The following is an 8,330-nucleotide window of genomic DNA, read 5'->3' on the forward strand; positions in this document are numbered from 1 at the left end:
TATGATGTTGAGTCAAACTTTTATTATTGCCTAAGTTAATCGTGTGCATCAGTTCCCTAAAATAATAAGTTTAAAACTAGAACTGTTGTCTCTGCTGTGAACGTCTCCAACCAAGACCATCAACCCCCAAAGGTGGAGTTTTTCCTCCTTTAAAAGTGGAACATTTCACAGACTGCAGTGAGACGGCCACACATAGAGCCTGATGAGCCCTGAAAGCGTCTTTAAGTTCACTTACAGTTACCTCACTGAGTATTCTCTGGAGCTTGAAAAAGGCGACTGGACTTCTTTTTGTTTCTTGAAGACGTTTCACCTCTCATCCGAAAGGCTTCTTCAGTTCTCAACCAAATGGTGGAGAGACCCAGGTATTTAAACCCCTGTGGGCGTAGTCCCCTGGAGGAGGTTATGACCCTCTATTGATCATGTGCTTGAACACATGTGCACAGGTGTGAAGGGGGCGTGGGTCATATTTAATCAGTGGTTTCAGTTGAAACCAATTTAGGACTCCGCTCCATTGTTTCCTGTGGCCTATTGAGGTCACTGGAACAAAGGTGTGAATGGGGGTTGAGACGTCTGGGAAGGGAGCTCAGGACAGCACTGTAAGCGGGGGACCCATTATCAGCAGTATAAACTCGGTCACCTACAACATTTCCAAACACCTCGCCACCATCTTATCACCGCTTGTTGGCATCACACCCCACCACATTGAAAACTCTACAGATTTTACTAACAAGGTCCAGAATCTTGTACTGGATCCAGATGAAACCATGGTGTCCTTTGATGTGGTTTCACTTTTCACTTGCATACCTACAACTGAGGCAGTGGAGACCGTCAGAAGACGACTACAGGAAGACGATTCCTTACTGAACAGAACCAGCTTCACCCCAGATCAGATTTGTGCACTTTTAGATCTCTGCCTTACCACAACATATTTTAAATACAATGATGGATTCTACAGACAGAAGCATGGATGTGCCATGGGCTCCCCAGTGTCTCCCATTGTAGCCAACCTTTACATGGAGGAAGTGGAAAGTAAAGCTCTTGGTTCTTTCAAAGGGAAGGCACCTAGCCACTGGTACAGATATGTAGATGACACCTGGGTCAAAATCAAAACCCAAGAAGTAGAAGCCTTCACTCGTCACATTAACTCAGTGGATAAATACATACGTTTTACCAGGGAGGACACCAGAGATAACAAGTTACCATTCCTGGACTGTGCGGTGCTTATCGAGGAAGATGGAAGCCTCAACATTGAAGTTTACCGGAAGCCCACACACACAGACCAGTATCTCCTCTTTGACTCCCACCACCCTCTGGAACACAAACTTGGGGTGATCAGGACCCTACAACACCGTGCGGAAAGTGTTCCCTCTAAGGCAGAAGGGAAGCATAAGGAACACACACACACATTAAGAAAGCCCTCAAAACATGCGGTTACCCCAACTGGGCCTTCATCAAATCAGCTAAGATGCACAGGAATGAAGGCCAAACACAAACTACAGAGAATGGGAAGGACAAGAGGAACAACATTGTCATCCCATATGTGTCAGGCTTGTCAGAGAAACTCAGAAGAATTTTCTCCAAGCATGACATCTCAGTATACTTCAAACCAAGTCACACCCTAAGACAAAAACTGGTTCATCCCAAGGACAAACCCGCCAAACACAAGATCAGCGATGTAGTGTATGCTGTTCAGTGCAGTGAAGAGTGCTCGGACCTCTACATTGGTGAAACCAAACAGCCTCTTCACAAACGAATGGCACAACATAGAAGAGCCACCTCGACAGGACAAGATTCAGCAGTACATCTGCATCTGAAGGAAAAAGGGCACTCTTTTGAGGATGCCAATGTCCACATTTTGGACAGGGAAAACAGATGGTTTGAAAGAGGAGTGAAAGAAGCCATCTATGTCCACTGTGAACAACCATCATTGAACAGAGGAGGTGGATTACGTCACCAACTTTCCCCCGCTTACAGTGCTGTCCTGAGCTCCCTTCCCAGACGTCTCAACCCCCATTCACACCTTTGTTCCAGTGACCTCAATAGGCCACAGGAAACAATGGAGCGGAGTCCTAAATTGGTTTCAACTGAAACCACTGATTAAATATGACCCACGCCCCCTTCACACCTGGGCACATGTGTTCAAGCACATGATCAATAGAGGGTCATAACCACCTCCAGGGGACTACGCCCACAGTGGTTTAAATACCTGGGTCTCTCCACCATTTGGTTGAGAACTGAAGAAGCCTTTCGGATGAGAGGTGAAACGTCTTCAAGAAACAAAAAGAAGTCCAGTCGCCTTTTTCAAGCTCCAGAGACTACTATGACCTGGATAACTGAGAATCTACACAGACTCGCTGAGTATTATTACTCCTGATCTGTCCCCATTAATACAACATGTAAAAACTCTCATACTGCATTATTAGATCGGCTCTGCTGCCGTGGAGCTGTTCATACTGTTGCTCCGCATGTGTCACAGTCTGAATGAACGCTGAGCTCACCTTCAGCGGCACAAACCAGGAAGCAGACGCAGACCACGCCCCGGAGGAGTGACGCAGCAGTTGTTGTAGCCATTCTCGCTGAGAACAAACCGAGGGAGGTGTCTCCTTCATCCTGTTAACACAACGTTAATAGATCAGATCTTCAGGAAAGCTGAACTCTCGGCTTCGGGAAACGCGGGTCGGGAAACCTGTCGGTGCCTCCGACGGCATTTCTCGGCTTCGGTGTGAACATCGCGGCTCTTTCAGCCTCTGACGGATGAACACACTGAACCCCTTAAAGTCTGTTAAGGGGTTCAGTAACTCTGTACGTTTTTATTCTAACTTCATCTTTTAATCCTGTTATTGTTTCACTTTCAGAGGGTTCAACGTTGATTTTATTTCTTTCCACTAATTTAATATTTTTTACAGAATCCGCTGTTTTTGACTGTAGCTTCACACTTTTACCTTTTTTTTCACTCCTAGATACAAATTTTCATTGATTTTTATATTCCCTCTATTTCTGGACACGGAATTTTATTAATTTTTTCATTTTCCTGCTTCTTTACACGGATTTTTATTTTTTTTCCCTCTTTCTGGACACGGATTTATTTTTTTTCCCTGTTTCTGGACACAGATTTTTAATTTCTTTTTTTTCCTGTTTCTGGACACGGATTTTCCAAACCCAGCCCTCCCTCTCCACAGCCGCCTCGTCGGGGAATACTGAGGCGCTCCCGGGCCTCTTTCCCCGGGACATTAGCTCCATTAAACACGATTTTCTTTGACTTCATGGTTTGATCCTTGAATTTGTTTTGGCTTTGAATGGTTCCACGTTGAGTTTCTTTGCTTCACTTTAGTTAACATTACGTTTTCCTGCCTCTCTCATATGCACTGATTCATGTCCATGTACAGCAGATTAATATTCCTGTTAGGATAAATGAAGTCAGCAGCTGCAGGTGATGTTCGGACATGAATCTGATAAAGAAATTGTAGTGTGAATATTTAATGTGGAGCTTTATGTGTATAAAGTGTGTGGGTGCTCATCCATTGATGATGTTCTGCAAACTTCAACACAAAAACAATAAAGAGTGAAAATGGTCACTTCATTGTTGTGTGTCTGTTTGTTCTTCAGCTTCTTTGCTAACAGGATTCATTCTTCCTTCGTTGTCTGCAGTGTGAACCAAAGCAGGCAGTCCTTGTTAAAGTGGTCATGTGATCAGAATAAAGCTCACAGTGAAATAGTTTGACTGAAGTGGCTAAAAACATGTTAGAGACCCCGAGCAGAGCGGACTGAGCTGGATTAGAGCAGGTTAAAGATGGATGCTGTGTGACATCAACAGCTTTATGGAGAGTTCACACAAGAACAGACCCTCTTTAACAGGAGACACATGTTTCCTGTTGTTCTGCTTTATGTGAAATAAGATGAAGTGAACTCCTGATGTGATGAATGCAGACAGCAGCATGTGGACACACTGAGAAACCTGGTTCTGTTCTTTGTTTTAAACCGACTCGCAGGAAAGTCCCAGATGTCTCAATCCATCCAGCAGCCTGAGTCATGTCCAGGTGTGAGCACTGACTGAGAGCCAGGAGATGATATCGATCTCTCCCTGAAACTTGCAAACATGTCCGAGCACATACGTTTAGGAGCGATGTGCCACTCCTTCCTTGAAAACAGACCGAGCTGTTTGTCTCGCTCAGTCTGGCTTTTTATTTTTTCTCTCACTTTTGTCTCTGCAGCAGGAGTGCTGAACCCCAGAAACTCAGTGATGAAATTTTCCACTATTTAGTTTTTAACTTGATCTTTTAATTCTTTTGTTCCTTTAAGTTTCAGATGGTTTCCATGTTGATTTTTCTATTTTCACTTTTATTGTTTTTGGTAACATTTTTCAGCATTTGTTTCAGAGTCTTTGTGGGCTCACACAGCACAACTCTTACTTTTTTCATTTTTATTATGATTTTATTATGATTTTTATTTTTCTCCCTGTTTTCCAACCCGTGGTTCCTCTGTCTTTAATAGCTTTAACAACTTTATTTTGAAATCCAGTGAACACTTTTTCCAACCTCTGAAAGGTGTGATTGATTCCTGTCAATATTTGTAGTTTAAAGATTGTACATAAAAGCATAAATGCAAAATCTGTCCTTCTGCATGTCTCTCCTTAACACCACTCCTACCCAGCACCTCCTCATCACATGTGTGTCCATTAATGTGAGCTCCAAGCATCAGTCTCTCCCTCCTGGGGCCTCTCTCCTCCTCTGTCCTTCTCTCTTGCTGCCTCCTATAACAGACCTCCCAGCTCTCTTCTTCCTTTGTCTTCATCCAGCAGTGGCACAGTTTCTACCACCAACCTGTTTGTTTCTCAAACATTTTTATGCCTGATGTCCTTCCTGATGCAACCCTGTCCATCAGGGCTGGACTGGCAATCGGGCATACCGGACATTTGCCCGGTGGGCCGACAGTCCTCAAGGGCCGATGCGGTTGGATTTTTTTTTTCTAAGGGACCGGCCCACAATTTAGAGGGGGCGGCCCATTGGCCCATCTTAAATATAGACAGTGGACAGAACCAATCAGGATAGAGGATGAAAGCGGCCCCACCCTTTCTCTGCGTGGTGCAGAACACTGAAACTACTCCCGCTAGTAGTTTCAGTGTTGAGCGCCTGTGTTAAAGGAGAGCCAATGTGGAGAAACCGAAGCGGCAGAAAGGAGGTGAAGAGAAGTTACGTGTGAAGAAATTGAAGAGTGTCGCTGTAGATGCTACAAAATGTGTAAAGATCACAGACATGTTCGCTGCTGTAGCCTCCACGTCCTCTGTAACAGTAACAGCAGCTGTAGGCAGAGCCGGCCCGAGGCATAGGCGACATATGCGGCTGCATAGGGCCCCCTGCCCACCCGGGCCCCCCCCCCAAGCTCACCCACATTTGTCATGAAACTTTTTGGTTTGTTTTAATTTTTTACAAATGTTAATTTCCTAACAGAAAGAAGAGACTATTCTAACTGTCCAGATTTGTACACTTGTAACAACACTAATTTAATGAGTAGACTACACTCTAATATTTCTGTCTCAGACTGATGCTAAAAAGCTAATTCATGCATTTATTACTTCTAGGCTGGACTATTGTAATTCATTATTATCAGGCTGTCCTAAAAGCTCCCTGAAAAGCCTACAGCTGATCCAAAATGCTGCAGATAGAGTACTAACAGGGACTAGAAAGAGAGAGCAGATTTCTCCCATATTGGCTTCTCTTCATTGGCTCATAGTACCATATCACCCCAACAGAGCACTTCGCTCTCAGACTGCTGGCTTACTTGTGGTTCCTAGGATACTTAAGAGTAGAATGGGAGGCAGAGCCTTCAGCTTTCAGGCCCCTCTTCTGTGGAACCAGCTCCCAGCTTGGATTCAGGAGACAGACACCCTCTCTATTTTTAAGATTAGGATGAACGATGGGTTTTCTCTGTAATTATTGTGGGGTCTTTACCTTACACTATAAAGTGCCTTGAGATGTCTGTTTGTTGTGAGTTGGCACTGTATAAATAAAACTTAATTGAATTGAAAACTTGAATTGAAAAGGCTGAAACTGTAATATATCCTAAAAAAAAAAAAAAAAAAAAAAATCAACTTTAACCCTCCAGCATTAATAACAATTAAGTTCAGGGGACAATGAAGTGATATGAAGGGGGCCCCAAATCAAATATTGCTTAGGTCCCCTTCAAGGCTTGGGCAGACTCTGCTGTAGGTGAAGACAGCAGCAGTGTGATGAGCAATGGCGATTGATTAATATCAGTATTTATTTATATTTGCATACTTCCCCAAATCTGGCAGCCATGGCACCTTAATCTGATAAAATAGCAAACGGTCAAGGCCGAGAAGTGTTGATGAGCAGCAAGTGTCCATTTTAGGCTGCATCACAGCATTTTAGATATTTAGGTTAAAGGTGAAAGGCTGCACAGTAGTTTGAATTTGTAGCCTCTGTGCTGGTTAAACATGTTTTAAAAAGCCCTCAAGCAGGTGAAATAACAGATTTTAAAAAACTAAATGATACATCAAAGCTTTGCAATTTAAGTATTACTAAAGTAAGTTAAAAAAAAAAGTATAAAAGTATTATTAGCAAAAGGTATGCCCACACTGAATAAGAGTAAAACAGTGTCAAATGCTTCTAAGACATAGTTGTGGGCCGGTCTAAGCCAAAAATGCCAGGGCCGATTTTTTGTCCCAGTCCAGCCCTGCTGTCCATTTATCTGAGCTTGGGAGCAGCATTAGGAGCACATCGGAGTGCAGAATGAAACAGGAAGTTTCAGGATTCAGGACCTTTGAACTCTCCAGGACTTTGACCCCGTGATCGTAGCCCTCTGCAGTCATGCTGTGGCCATGGGAACAATGAGACCACACTGCCACCATGAGGTGAAGCTGGGACATTGCACTCTTGTTAAAAAAAAGCCTGATGCTCTTTATTTAAACATTAAAAAGAACATTTGAAAAGTAAAGCTTATTTTGACACCTGAACATTGTTGTTGAGGAAAACAATGAGAAAATAAAAATATCAGCTGATCATAAACTCAGGACACTGAGACTGACAAATTACAAAAACATGAACAACTCATAGTTTACACTTACTGGCCACTTTATTAGGCACACCTAGCTAAGCCCTGGTTGGAGCCCTTTTGCCTTCAGAGCGACTTTAATTCTTCAGCTCACAGATTCAACAAGGTGTTGGAAACATTCCTCAGAGATTTGGTCCATGGTGACATGACAGCATCACACATTTGTCGCGTTTGTTGGCTGAACATCCATGATGCAAAACCACATCCCAAACCTGCTGGAAGCAGCCATCAGAAGATGTTCTCATAAGCAGATGGGCGTGGTCTGCAACAATGCACAGGTAGGCTGTGGCATTTAAACAGAGCTCAGCTGGTACTCAGGGACCATCACATCACCACCATCAGCCTGAACCACTGATGCAAACCAAGATGGATCCATGCTTTCATGTTGTTTACACCTAATTCCCATCAGGCCTGAAAGAGGCTCTTCTGCATACCTTGAAGTAACCAGCGGTTATTTGAATTGCTGTTGCCTTCCTGTCAGCAGTCTGAACGTTCTCCTCTGACCTCTGACATCAACAAGGCATTTTCATCCAGAGAGCTGCTGCTCACTGGATATTTTCTCTTTTCAGTTCTCCTGAAAGACGTGGGGGTCAAAGAATGGTGGTTGCAGCTTGAAGCAATGATCAGTTAGTGAGGGGACCGTGCAGATGCTGAGGGCTGATTCTGAGACACCACATGTCCCTGCTGAACCTGATGGATGTTCTCAAGTACAAGCTGGTGAAGCTCTTTCCCATGAAACCTGCTTCCAAATGCCTCAGTTGTGTTAAAGCGCCCTCCAGTGGTAGTTAGCTTTGTGTGACACTGGCTCTACAACAACATTTCATAAAAATCAACTTTGACAACTCTGGGAAAGATTTACAGGTTAAAAACTGTGCTGTTTTAATGATATAATGTCTGAGGTTCAATTAATGCCGGAGGGATTTTTGTCACTGTAATATCAAAACTGGCCACTCATACCTGTAATATTAGACTACAGATTATTTTTAACATAGCAGCATCCAGTAAGTGACCCAAAAACCAAATTAGGCTGACAGCATCAAAAACTTCAAAATAAATCTCCAGTGAATCACTGGATTATCTGAATAAACAGATGCACGTTTACTGCTGGATGTTACACACATACAAAAGCAGTGGAGGTGAGACAGTCAGAGTCTGGAAAGCGTGCTCTTCTTATATGGTGACTGTCACTAACGATTTCAGGACACAGGCAGCATAAAAGTTTGGTCTGGCTTCAGGTCTGACAAACGAAGCTTAATAAG

This window comes from Archocentrus centrarchus, unplaced genomic scaffold (genome assembly GCF_007364275.1).
Source record: "Archocentrus centrarchus isolate MPI-CPG fArcCen1 unplaced genomic scaffold, fArcCen1 scaffold_98_ctg1, whole genome shotgun sequence".
NCBI lineage: Eukaryota > Metazoa > Chordata > Actinopteri > Cichliformes > Cichlidae > Archocentrus > Archocentrus centrarchus.